General features: G+C 43.6%; 1 protein-coding gene across 2 annotated transcripts in view; it reads right to left on the bottom strand.

Annotated features, from left to right (window-relative positions):
- NUCB2 (nucleobindin 2) overlaps window positions 1-10838 on the bottom strand; it is a 243995-nt gene extending 233157 nt beyond the window's left edge. Inside the window, exon 1 of one of the 2 annotated variants that reach the window (XR_003941930.1) lies at window positions 10656-10838. The gene's annotated coding sequence lies outside the window, so the exon portion shown is untranslated. The remainder of the gene's footprint in view (window positions 1-10655) is intronic. The other variant, XM_030201064.1, reaches the window with a different exon arrangement.
- Between the last annotated feature and the right edge of the window lie 1258 nt (window positions 10839-12096).

Below are 12096 nucleotides of genomic sequence, written 5' to 3'. Positions count from 1 at the left end.
CGGCTCCCCTTTGTCCACGTTTGTTTACTCCTTCAAAGAATTGAAGTAAATTGGTCAGGCAAGATTTCCCCACACAAAAGCCGTGCTGACTTGGTCTCAGTAATCCATGTCCTTGGATGTGCTCTGTAATTTTGTTTTTAATAATAGCCTCTACCATTTTCCCCGGCACCGATGTCAGACTCACCGGTCTATAATTTCCTAGATCTCCCCTGGAACCTTTTTTTGAAAATTGGCGTTACATTGGTAACCCTCCAATCTTCTGGTACCACGCTCGACTTTAAGGATAAATTGCATATCACTAACAGTAGCTCCGCAAGCTCATTTTTCAGTTCTATCAGTACTCTAGGATGAATACCATCCGGTCCAGGAGATTTGCTACTGTTCAGTTTGCTGAACTGCCCCATTATGTCCTCCAGGTTTACCGTGAACTCAGTAAGTTTTTCCGACTCGTCCGCTTGAAATACACCACATGGAAATACTTTTAACACAATTAGGAGGAAATATTATTTCACTCAATAAATAGCTCAGCTCTGCTGTTTAGTTAGCATATCTAGGTTTAGAAAAAAGTTTGGACACGTTCCTGGAGGAAAAGTCCATAGTCTGCTGTTGAGAGAGATGGGGAAGACACTGCTTGCCCTGGGATTGGTAACAGCAGTTAGCGTAACTGGGTTTAAAAAAGATTTGGACAAGTTTCTGGAGGGAAAGTCCATAGTCTGCTCTTGAGATAGCCATGGGGAAGCCACTACTTGCCCTGGTATTGGTAGCATGGAATGTTGCTGCTAACTGGGTTTCTGCCAGGTGCTTGTGACCTGGCTTGGCCACTATTGGAAACAGGATACTGGGCTAGATGAACCATTGGTATGAATCAGTATGGCTAGTCTTATGTTCTTATGCTGTATGTTAGCTGCTTTGCTTTGTTGCTTTTATTTGTTTCTTATATGCCTACTACTATATTGTGTATTTGTATTTTACTGAACCGGAACCTGTCTCTACGGTATTGTGTAAGCCACATTGAGCTTGCAAGTAGGTGGGAAAATGTGGGGTATAAATGTGTTAAATAAAATAAAAATACCATTTCCGACACCGGTATCCCACCCAAATCTTCCTCGGTGAAGACCGAAGGAAAGAATTCATTCAATCTCTCCGCTACATCTTTGTCTTCCTTGATTGCCCCTTTTACCCCTCGGTCATCCAGCGGCCCAATCGATTCTTTTGCCGGCTTCCTGCTTTTAATATACCGAAAAAAAATTTTACTATGTTTTTTTGCCTGTAATGCTATCTTTTTTTTCGTAATCCCTCTTGGCCTTCTTTATCTGCGCCTTGCATTTGCTTTGACACTCTCCTTATGCTTCTTCTTGTTATTTTCAGACAGTTCCTTCTTCCATTTTCTGAAGGCATTTCTTTTAGCCCTAATAGCTTCCTTCACCTCACTTTTCAACCACGCCGGCTGTCTTTTGGACTTCCGTTTTTCTTTTCTAATTCGCGGAATATGTTTGGCCTGGGCTTTCGGGATGGTATTTTTGAACAGTGTCCATGCCTGTTGTACAGTTTTTACCCTCTCAGTTGCCCCCGTAAGTTTTTTTTTTAACCGTTCTTCTCATTTTATCATAGTCTCCTTTTTTAAAGTTAAACGCTAACGTATTTGACTTCCTGTGTATAGTTACTTCAAGGTTGATATCAAAACTGATCATATTATGATCACTGTTATCAAGCGGCCCCAGTACCATAACGTCCCTCACCAGATCATGCGCTCCACTAAGGACCAAGTCTAGAATTTTTCCTTCTCTCGTTGGCTCATGCACCAGCTGCTCCATAAAGCTGTCCTTGATTTCAACAAGGAATTGTACTTCTCTAGCATGTCCCGATGTTACATTTACCCAGTCTATATTTGGATAATTGAAGTCACCCATTATTATCACATTGCCCATTTTGTTTGCGTCTCTGATTTCTTTTATCATTTCTGCGGCTACCTGCTCATCCTGATGGAGCAGTGTAAGCATCGTTGGCAAGACTTCAGGAGTATCGTCAAAGCCAAGGCACGGAAGTGGAAACATGGAAAGGGTACAGGGGGTGGCCCTCGCTGTGCCTTGGAGCTGACTCCCCTGGAGGAGGCTGTGTTGCCCAACCTTGGGCGTGAGCAGGTAGTCGGCCTGTGTGGTGGTGTTGACACGTCGGAGGAGGCCATTGGTGATATGGAGGGTGAGTTTGTTTTGCATGTTGCAGTGTGGTGGTGGTAAGAACTGTGGTGATGGGTGGGTTTGGATCAAACTCGTTTGTGTTTGTCTTTGTAGGTGAACATTTGGAAGATGACACCAGATTGCCAGGTGCGACCCCAGGTCCCACAACCGAGGACAGAGAAGGTGATGAGTAATGTGACGTGCTGTGGGGTGCTGGAAGGGACCAGTAACAGTGGGCTCAGCAGCCGGTTGTTAATCGGCTGGCCTCTTTTTTTTTTTTTGGTAGGTGCTCATCCGGTTGCGGGCCCTTCCACAGGGGTGTCAGAGCCTGCAGCACCATGTTGCAGGCAAGATGAACAAGAAGCACATGAGTACTGAGGTGTCACTGTGTGTTGCATGAAGTTACAATAGGACATTGGCGTTGTCTGGTTAAGATTGGACGGGATTGGGCAGGAGGAAGTTTTAAGTGTGAAGGTTATTAGATGATGGTCAGAGAGGGGAAGATCTGAGATAAAGGAATTGGAGGGAGAGCAGTTATAGGAGAAGATAAGATCAAGACAGTGACCATTTTGGTGGGTAGGGGAAGTGGAGCATAGTTGAAGATTGAAGGAGGATGTTAAGGTGAGGAAATGGGAGACATAAGAGTTGGAGGGGTCATTAGCATGAATGTTAAAGTCACCAAGGATGAGGGAGGGGAGGAAGGATCATGAAAGAAGGAAGCCAAGTGTCAAAGTCGCTGAGAAAGGATGAAAGAGATTTATCAGGGGGACGATAAATAACTGCTATTCGAAGAGGCAAAGAAGTGAATAGGCGGACAGAGTGGACTTCAAAGGAAGAAAAACAGAGAGACTGAGGTGGCAGAAGAGATTGAAATTTGGAAGCGGGTGAGAGTAATAGTCCAACACCACCACCGCGGCCAATAGGGCGAGGAGTATGGGAGAAGAGATAACCACCATGGCAGAGGGCTGCGACTGAAGCAGAGTCATTAGGGCAGAGCCAAGTTTCAGTTATTATGAGCAGATGGAGGCTACAAGTGATAAAAAGGTCATGGATATAGGAAAGTTTGTTGCAGATGGAGCGGGCATTCCATAGGGCACATGTGAAGGGCAGAGAAGAGGGGGGGAGGAGAGAAATAGAGATGAGGTTGGAGAGGTCACGATGCGACCTGCACAAGTAGGATGAGGGTTGGTGGGGGGGACCAGGATTGGGGTTGATGTCTCCAGCAGAGAGAAGAAGAAGGAGTAAGAGAGTACGGAATAGAGTAGGAGAAGAGTGGCGATGAAGGCGACGAAGGCAAGATGAGTTCAGATAGAATGGGGAAGGTAAGATGGAAGGAATGAAGTGTTGAAGGCAGAAAGCAAGGAGGAAGGAAGAGGACAAGAGAGATGGTGAGGTAATATAGTGAACGATAGGGCAATGTACAATTGTAGTGCATAGTAGTTTCGGGTGGAGAAGAAGATTGGGAAAGGACAGTACTAGGAGGAGAATGTGAAATGGAGCCGTTTGTATACACTCAGGCAGTCCAAGACATTAGCTAACAGTCAGAAAGAAAGGTGAGGCAGCTGAGGCTGAAGGCAGGAACAGATGATGTAGGCTGGAGCAGATGATGCAGATTGGGGCAGAGGATGCAGGTAGGCAGAGAATGCAGAATGGGGCAGAGGATGCAGGCAGGGGCAGAGAATGCAGGTAGGAACAGAGGATGCAGGCTGGAGCAGAGGACGCCGCAGGGACGAAAGAGTAAAGGTTGGAGCTGATAATTAAGGTTGGATGCAAGCTGGGGCAGAAGAGCAGAGGTTGGAATTGATGATTAAGGTTGGATGCAAGCTGGGGCAGAAGAGCAGAGGTTGGAATTGATGATTAAGGTTGGATGCAAGCTGGGGCAGAAGAGCAGAGGTTGGAATTGATGATTAAGGTTGGATGCAGGCTGGGCAGATAATGTAGGCAGGGGCAGAGGATGCAAGTTGGAGCATACAGGACAGGAGCTGAAGCTTGCTGGTCCTTATACTGTAAGTGTGCCTCTCCACCAGTGGCGTTGGCAGCTAGCACCGCATGGCCCCGCAACACCAGCAACTTCCGTCCCACTCACTCACACTCCTCTCTTAACGGTTGGCTGCAAAGCTTGCAGCGGCATCCTCAAAGCCTCACTCGCTGCACCGCCCCGACAATCGGCCGATCCGCCAGTGTTTCCCAGAGGGCAGGCTCAACCAGCCACAGCGACCCACCCAGCAACGGCCCAGCAGGTCTCAACGGCTCTCTCAACGGTTGGGCCGCAGAGCCCACAGCGATGCCCTTGGAGCTTCACCCGACACACCGTCTCGACAAATCGGCCAAACTTTAGAATGTGATAAATGTTTCAGAGTCAAGGCATATGTGGCATGAATGATACTGGAGAGAAACCATTTAACTGTTCAGAATGTGATAAATCCTTTAGCTTGAAAGGGCATCTGAAATGGCACAAAAGGATTCATACAGGAGAGAAACCATTTCAATGTTCAGAATGTGATAAATCCTTTAGCTTGAAAGGGCATCTGAAATGGCACGAAAGGATTCATACAAGGCCCTGTCCAGGCCCCGATTTCAGGCCTACAATTTCTTTTGATGAGGGTACAGATAGTGATGATCCTTGAAAGGACCTTTGAGGTCTTAAAGGTGTGTAAAGGGCTAACTTATTCTTTAAGTACTCTAGCCCATTTTGTCTGAGGACCTTGAAAATCAAGCATAGAGTTTTACATTTAGCTCTGTAAGGTACTGGTAGTCAGCGTAGCTTTTGCTGGAAGGGTGTGATGTAGTCAAGCCACTTGTAGCCTTCTATCAGACGTGCTGCATTATTAATTAGCTGGAGATGATACAAACTCTTTTTGGTTTGGCCAGTGTACATGGAATTACAGTAGTCTAGTCACGATGTTATCATGGCATGAACCACTGCGGTCAGACTTGTCTTTTCAATATATGGAGAGAGATTTTGTAGCTGCCATAGGTGATAAAGACAATTTTTGAAGGTTGTTTGAGTTTGTGGGATTAGAGTGAGTGATGAGTCTAGCAGTATCCCAAGATTCCTGACCTGTGATTTTGGGGGGAGTTCATACTTCCCAAAAGGTATTCTGAAGTTGGGCATTTGTCCTCTTGTGTTTGGTACCCAAAGAATCTCTGTTTTATGTGGGTTCAGGCAAAGTTTGTTGTTGTTGGCCCATTTCTGAGTTTTCGTTAGGCAGGCAGTCAATTGACTCAGAGCTGTGGGTAGATCTGGTTCAATGGCTATGGATCTCGAGTCCTGCTGCAGGCTGCCAGAAGGGGCTTTGCTCCTATCAGTTTCTGTGTCTTTTTGCCTTCGCACACTTCTGAAGCTGTTCCCAGCAATCAGGCAGCTGTTTCCACCTCTCCGCCTGACTCTGCAATCTGTTCTGGAAGATCAGCTCACATCTCCTATCCCACAGGAAAAGCTTTAAGGGAGCTTCAATAAACTCTTGCTTTTTTAAGAAAGTTTCCAAAAACTACAAACTGCTCAAAACATGGCTGCTCATCTAATTTGTAAATCACTGCACTTTGCTAAAGCTACTCTACTCCTTCATAATCTACACTAGTTACCTATAAAGAGCAGAATTTCAATCAAGCTATGTGCATTGGTCATCAAATTTTATTTATGTCACCGTCCTATATGAATTAACTCATTGATTTACCTCCACGAAATGCTTCAGTGTCATCCAGGGAAGGCAAAATTAGTTCTTACCGATAATTTTCTTTCCATTAGTCCCAGTTGATCAATCCAGAGACTTGTGAGTTATGTTCCTCTAACAGCAGGTGGAAATACAGAGAAGTTCAGAGGTTTCTATATCTGGTCACATGCAGCCATCTAAACCTCAGTATTGTTAATACCAAAGCAGTGAAAACAACCTAAAAACCAACAGGATAGACCTCTCCTGCCTCTGTAAAGTCTATGTAAGCCTCTCAACTGCTCCCATGGGAGGAAGCGTCTAAGCATCTAAAGCACTACAACCGTTAGGCTTTATGGCGGGGGGGGGGGGGGGGGGATTGAAAAAGAAACAAAGGAACTTGGCGCATTAAAACCAAACAAACACAACAGCAAGAGAATGAAAGGGCGGGTCTATGGATTGATCTGTTGGGACTAATGGAAAGAAAATTATCAGTATCGGGCAATAAAACAATGAGGCAGACCTTGTACAAAAACAATATCTTTACTTGTAGATTAAAAGCTTCCAGGTATTCAACATAAAATGCCCAACATGGCCATGTTTCGCCAGTTGAGTATCTAAAAACAACATATAAAAAGACATGAAAATAAATAAACTAAAAACACCAAAGGAACATTCAGAGGATCCTCAAGCTGAGAATGTTTAAGTACTTAGGTAATAACATATCTTAAAAGCATAATTTAAATAAATAAATAATCTCTAAGAACATCAGAGAAACTCTTAAAATAACAGCACCATGTTAAAAAACTGAGTGTCTAGGTGTTAAAACAATGTACAATAGTAAAACAGTGAGACAAACGGAGAGGCTTACCCAGGTGATATAAAACTTCAAAATAAACCAGGCTGGTGTGATTGTAAAAACATAGAAAGCTCTAAAACAGAAACACAAACACCACAGATGATAAAAGTTGCCTAAAAGGGATAAAGAATAAAATAAAGTACATAAAAAGTTCTAAATGTACTTACAGATTCTGGGAACAGTCTCTCCAAAAAAAAAAAAAAAAACGCTGTGGTTGCAGTGAAAGCAAACTTGCTGTATCAACCAAGCTTATATGTATGCTGAAGTATGCATACAAAATAAGTGTTGAAAATAAGTGTAAAACATAAACTTAAAAATTAGTTCAAAATAAGTCATTTTGGCTCAAAAACTGGTCAAAATCATGAGCCTGTGATACAAATTGTCAGGCTTCTCACGGAAGCACAGGGTTTGTGAGCCCTTGGACCACTGCCATGGAGCGGCAGTGACAGGCAAAACCACCCCCAAACCAGAGGCAAGGCAGAACAGGACTGGAACCCCGGACTGGAGTTGCAGCAGAGGCAAACAAGCTGGAACAGGCAGAGCAGGAACAGTTAGACTTCACCTGCGCTTGACTGCCGTTCCCCAGGAGTTGAGCCCCTGGGCATTGGAGCCGACTCTGTGGGTGCTTGAGCACCCCCAATATTGAGAAAATTCCTTGTATGTGTCCAGGGAGGGGTCATTTCCATTGGGCTTAGTACCCCCAATAATTTTGAAAAGTTGGCTCCTATGCCCCTGGGTGCAGGCGGCCGGCAGGACTTACAGGACAGGGCAGGAACTGAATACCAACAGGAAACACACAACAGAGTCAGGACTAAAAGCTGCCAGGCAGCCACTAAGACAGAAACACAGAAAGGTGAGTCAGGACTGAAAGCTGCCAAGCAGCCACTAAAAAGAAACACAGACACAAGACAAGGAAATGCAGACCAGAAACAAGACTAGGAACTAAGCAATAAAACCAAAGCTAACTACACACAAACAAACTAGAACCAGGCAAGAAACTCAGACTAAAACTGGACTAGGCAGAAGTACACAGAGCACACCCACATACCAGGGACCTTAGATGATGCAAAGGCAAACACAGAAGTTTCCAGGTGGCTAATAAAGCCCATCAGCAGCTGAAGTTCTGCTGCAGGAATCACAAGGCAGCTACGGGTGCTGTTCAGGCACAAAGAAAAGCAAGTCTGGCAGCCTGGAAGATCTGGACTGGACTCGGCTGAAGTCTGGAACGTGTAACAGTTCATAGCAGCCACCGGTTCAGGCCACCAGAGGTCGAAGTGAGCACAGATAAGGAAACTGTCACCACCGTGACACAAATTCACCATAAACAGCTAGAGAGTGCTCTTAAAACAAAAAAATTGCCACTGTTAACATCTGTGGGAGATTGCTAAAATGATTGAAATAAAAATCATCAATGAACAATCCTGAGTGTTCTAGGATCCATAACAACCAAAATCGCTATTAAAAAAAACTCCTTAAAACCACTTAGAAACAATAAAATCGTAGTGGAACGCACAGAGAATTAAAATAAATTAACCAATTATATCAATGCGGACCAATGGCGTAATCAATGCCGTCCAACCGCTGATGAAACCTCAGAATGTTAGACATTCCTTAAAATGCATGTAGAACATCTTAAAAGCTTCTAAAAAGGTACAAAAACTAATAGAAATGGTTCAGAACAATAAAATATTGATCCTGCCAGCCCATAAAATGACAAAATTAGAGATTAATAAAATTACGATTGAACAGGCTAAGCCATCTCCTAAAAACATGTTAAGAATGTCAATCAATCTGTGTAACACATCTTTAAAATGTAGCGCCGATGTTTACCCTACTACTACTACTACTATTTAGCATTTCTATAGCACTACAAGGCGTACGCAGCGCTGTACAAACATAGAAGAAAGACAGTCCCTGCTCAAAGACCATACAATCTAATAGACAAAAAATAACGTAAGCAAATCAAATCAATTAATGTGTACAGGAAGGAGGAGAGGAGGGTAGGTGGAGGCGAGTGGTTACAAGTGGTTACGAGTCAAAAGCAATGTTAAAGAGGTGGTAATTGGGCAGTACTACGTGCTGCCTGGTTACCGCCAGGTTAGCACAGAAATATTTTTGTAGCACTGGAAATGGCACAGGGGGGGGGGGGGAGGGGTGGAAACTACCGGATTAGCAAGTGATAAGCACGGGTCGGGCTTACCGCCTCTTAGTAAAACACCCCTGAATGGGCTGTGTCGGCATTGTTGCGTGGCATAATAAATGGGGGGTGGAGTAGTTTACATTTTTTGTTGTTGCTGTTACTTTATTTTTATGCACCTGTTTGTCTAAACTTTAGGTGCCAGAAGGCAAATTTCAGATGACTCCTGACAGTTTACTACTCCTGACAGACAGGTAGCTCTGTAAACAGGTTTAACACATTAAGCCAAGTCACTTCTCCCTACCACAATCCACTCAAACATGTGAACTTGAATATTGATTTATTTTTTATTTATTTTTAACCTGAACAAAATGTCTGTATCCTCATTATAGCTGTGTCCATATAACGGTAGTGTAATTGAGCTCCTATTTTTACTTAAAAACTATTAACTCCAACCTGTAACCTTTCAATAAACAAAGGACAGAGGAATCTTTAAAAATACTCTACACAAAATTGTTTTAAATCCAGGCTTATTCTCTTTAAAGAATAATAGGTCACTTTCTCATGATAAAGCATGAATTCCTAACACTAACATTTCAAAATAATTGCAAACAGTTTTTGCAACCCTATAATAATTTTCAGGAAACCTCTGCAGGCTTGCTGTGAATGATTCAGCAATTGTTGCCAATAGTGCTAGGAAGTTCTTGCTATTAGCATTACAACTAAAATCCTAACAAGAACACGTATGAAGCAATATACTGCAATAATTGCAAAATATCAGCACAACTGCATGTATGTTGAACTGTTTTTAATATAAAACAAAAGAAGGCAAAACAGTGAATCATGTAAGCTCCAAAGTTAAACCAGTCTCAATAAACTTGCCTAAGAATAATTTAACCAAATTCCCACCCATAATACCCTCCCCATAGTAATGAGATGTATTTGCATGCATTTGCATCTTTTTACTATGTAATCCATGGTAACAAATATCACTGCATTAGGGCAAAACAAGCTGTGTTAGTGTCCTATAAGTAATGCAAGGGGCAAATAACGCAACTGAAAGGTCTAACTATGTAATGCACTTGTGAATTCAGCTATTTTACTGTCCTGGGAGCATCGGGCGACTCCCACAGTAAATCAAGGAGAAGCAAAAGCTCACCTTTTACCATACCTTGCTAACTTCCCCCCTCAGTTCTCAACATACTGAGAAGAACATTTCAACATTCAGTTTACACCTTTTCCAATAGCAGCTCAAGGTAATCGCATTCAAGTCTGCGTTAGCTGCTACGATAGAAACTACATTGCATTAACTGCTGAGTTGACGATACCTATTAGTCTGGTATCTGCATTAACTGTTAGTGTTTGTTAATTCCTATGTTAACAGCTAATGCAGCTTTGGAAATAGGCCCTTCAGTAAATGTAACTACAGTACTGTAAGAAATGTGGGTGTCCTACAATACGTATGCATAAATGTATTTACATTCTACAAATGCATAAAATAAATTACAGCTCATTTTCTGTGCTCCAGATTTCTTTAACCGCATCCAAAACAAGTTCTGCCTAACCTTAATTGATTTCTTTGTGCAAGAGAAAGAAGGAGTTTCTATTGATATCACTCAGTGACAGGTTGACATCCTCTAAAGTTAAACTGTCTCAAACCTCGTCTCCTAGTTTAATACAACCACAGTACTTTCGCAAAATAAATCTGGCTTTGCAAGTCCTGTTTCATTACTTTTCAAGCCTTACGTGATGTGATAACATACAGACTGACAGACCCATAAATCATTTTATTACAGAACCAAAGGCGCAGGGTCTCCGTAGGCTTTGCTTACCTTGATCGCCTTTTCCTTAGGAGACCAAGCTCCAAGCACCTAGGCCTCTCGTGCCAATCAGCAGCAAGAATCGTGCACTGTTTCAGGTGCTTTCTCTGACCCACATGCTGGTGACGGCCTTTCCATCCCAGTCGCCAATCAGCCTCGGCCTTGTCTACCCACTTGACTACCTGCTCCCGGTAACCCTAGCGACGCGTCCCGCCTCGGGCCGTCCGATTGGCCTGCTGCTACGCCATTGTTGTGTTATTTAGAGCTGTGATTGGCTCTCTCTTGCTCAAGTTCGGTTTTGCAAACTAGGTCGTGTTGAGTTGCTCCTGGTCGAAGTACGTGGCGCTAGGAACAGCGCTATACTTGGTGGGTGTGTATTTAGCAAGTTGGCTCCTCCTGTTGACGCACTTCGTGACGTAAAGCCTGCGCATGGTTGATCGAGGTGCCGGTAGTAAAAGCCGTTTGGTTACTGACACTGTTACTAATACTGAACAGTCAGCATATAGTCGTATTCCGTTCCATCCCCCTGCTTCGTCATCCACCGTTGTTTCTTTCTGCCAGTTTAGTATATTCATGTGTTATTCCGATCTGAGGAAGAAGGGCAACCTTCGAAAGCTAATCAAGAAATGTATTAAGTTATGTCCAATAAAAAAGGTATCATCTCATTTTCTTTTCCATGTTTTATTTTGTTTGATTTCATGTGTTATTAAAGCCATGGCTATGTATTTTGACCTAAAGCACAAATGTGTGTGGAGGGGCTTTCTCAGATGTACTAATTCATTTGGGGAATTCTGTATAGATCGCCCAAAGTTAGGCGTTTTGATCAGCTGCGCTAAGCGCAAATTCTATAAAGGTCGTAAGGTGGGTAAAGAGTAGTTACTTACCTGTAGCAGGTGTTCTCCGAGGACAGGCTGCATAGTCACACATGTGGGTGACGTCACGATGGCCCGGGGGATTTTCTAGTAAACTCTAAAAAGTCTCTTCAAAGTGTGTTCTGTCGCGTGAGTGATTGCATCGCGCATGTGCGCGCACATCTTCCCACTCGCCGCGTAGACACACTCCTCAGTTGAATCCAAAAGATGAAAGAAATACAACTCCAAAGGGGAGGTGGGAGGGTTTGTGAGAATATGCAGCCTGCTGTCCTTGGAGAACACCTGCTACAGGGAAGTAACTACTCTTTCTCCGAGGACAAGCAGGCTGATATTCTCACATGTGGGGTATCCCTAGCCCCCAGGCTCACTCAACACAACAAACAAAGGTCAATTGGGCCTCGCAACGGCGAGGACATAACAAAGATTGACCTGAAAACAAGAAACATCTAACTGAGAGTGCAGCCTGGAACAGAATAAAAAATGGGCCTAGGGGGGTTGGAGTTGGATTCTAAACCCCAAACAGATTCTGCAGCACCGACTGCCCAAACCGACTGTCGCGTCAGCTATCCTGCTGAAGGCAG

Source organism: Microcaecilia unicolor, chromosome 4 (assembly GCF_901765095.1).
Source record: "Microcaecilia unicolor chromosome 4, aMicUni1.1, whole genome shotgun sequence".
Lineage (NCBI taxonomy): Eukaryota > Metazoa > Chordata > Amphibia > Gymnophiona > Siphonopidae > Microcaecilia > Microcaecilia unicolor.
The sequence above is the reverse complement of the archived record's forward strand: the minus strand, read 5'-3'. Positions and strand labels throughout refer to the sequence as shown.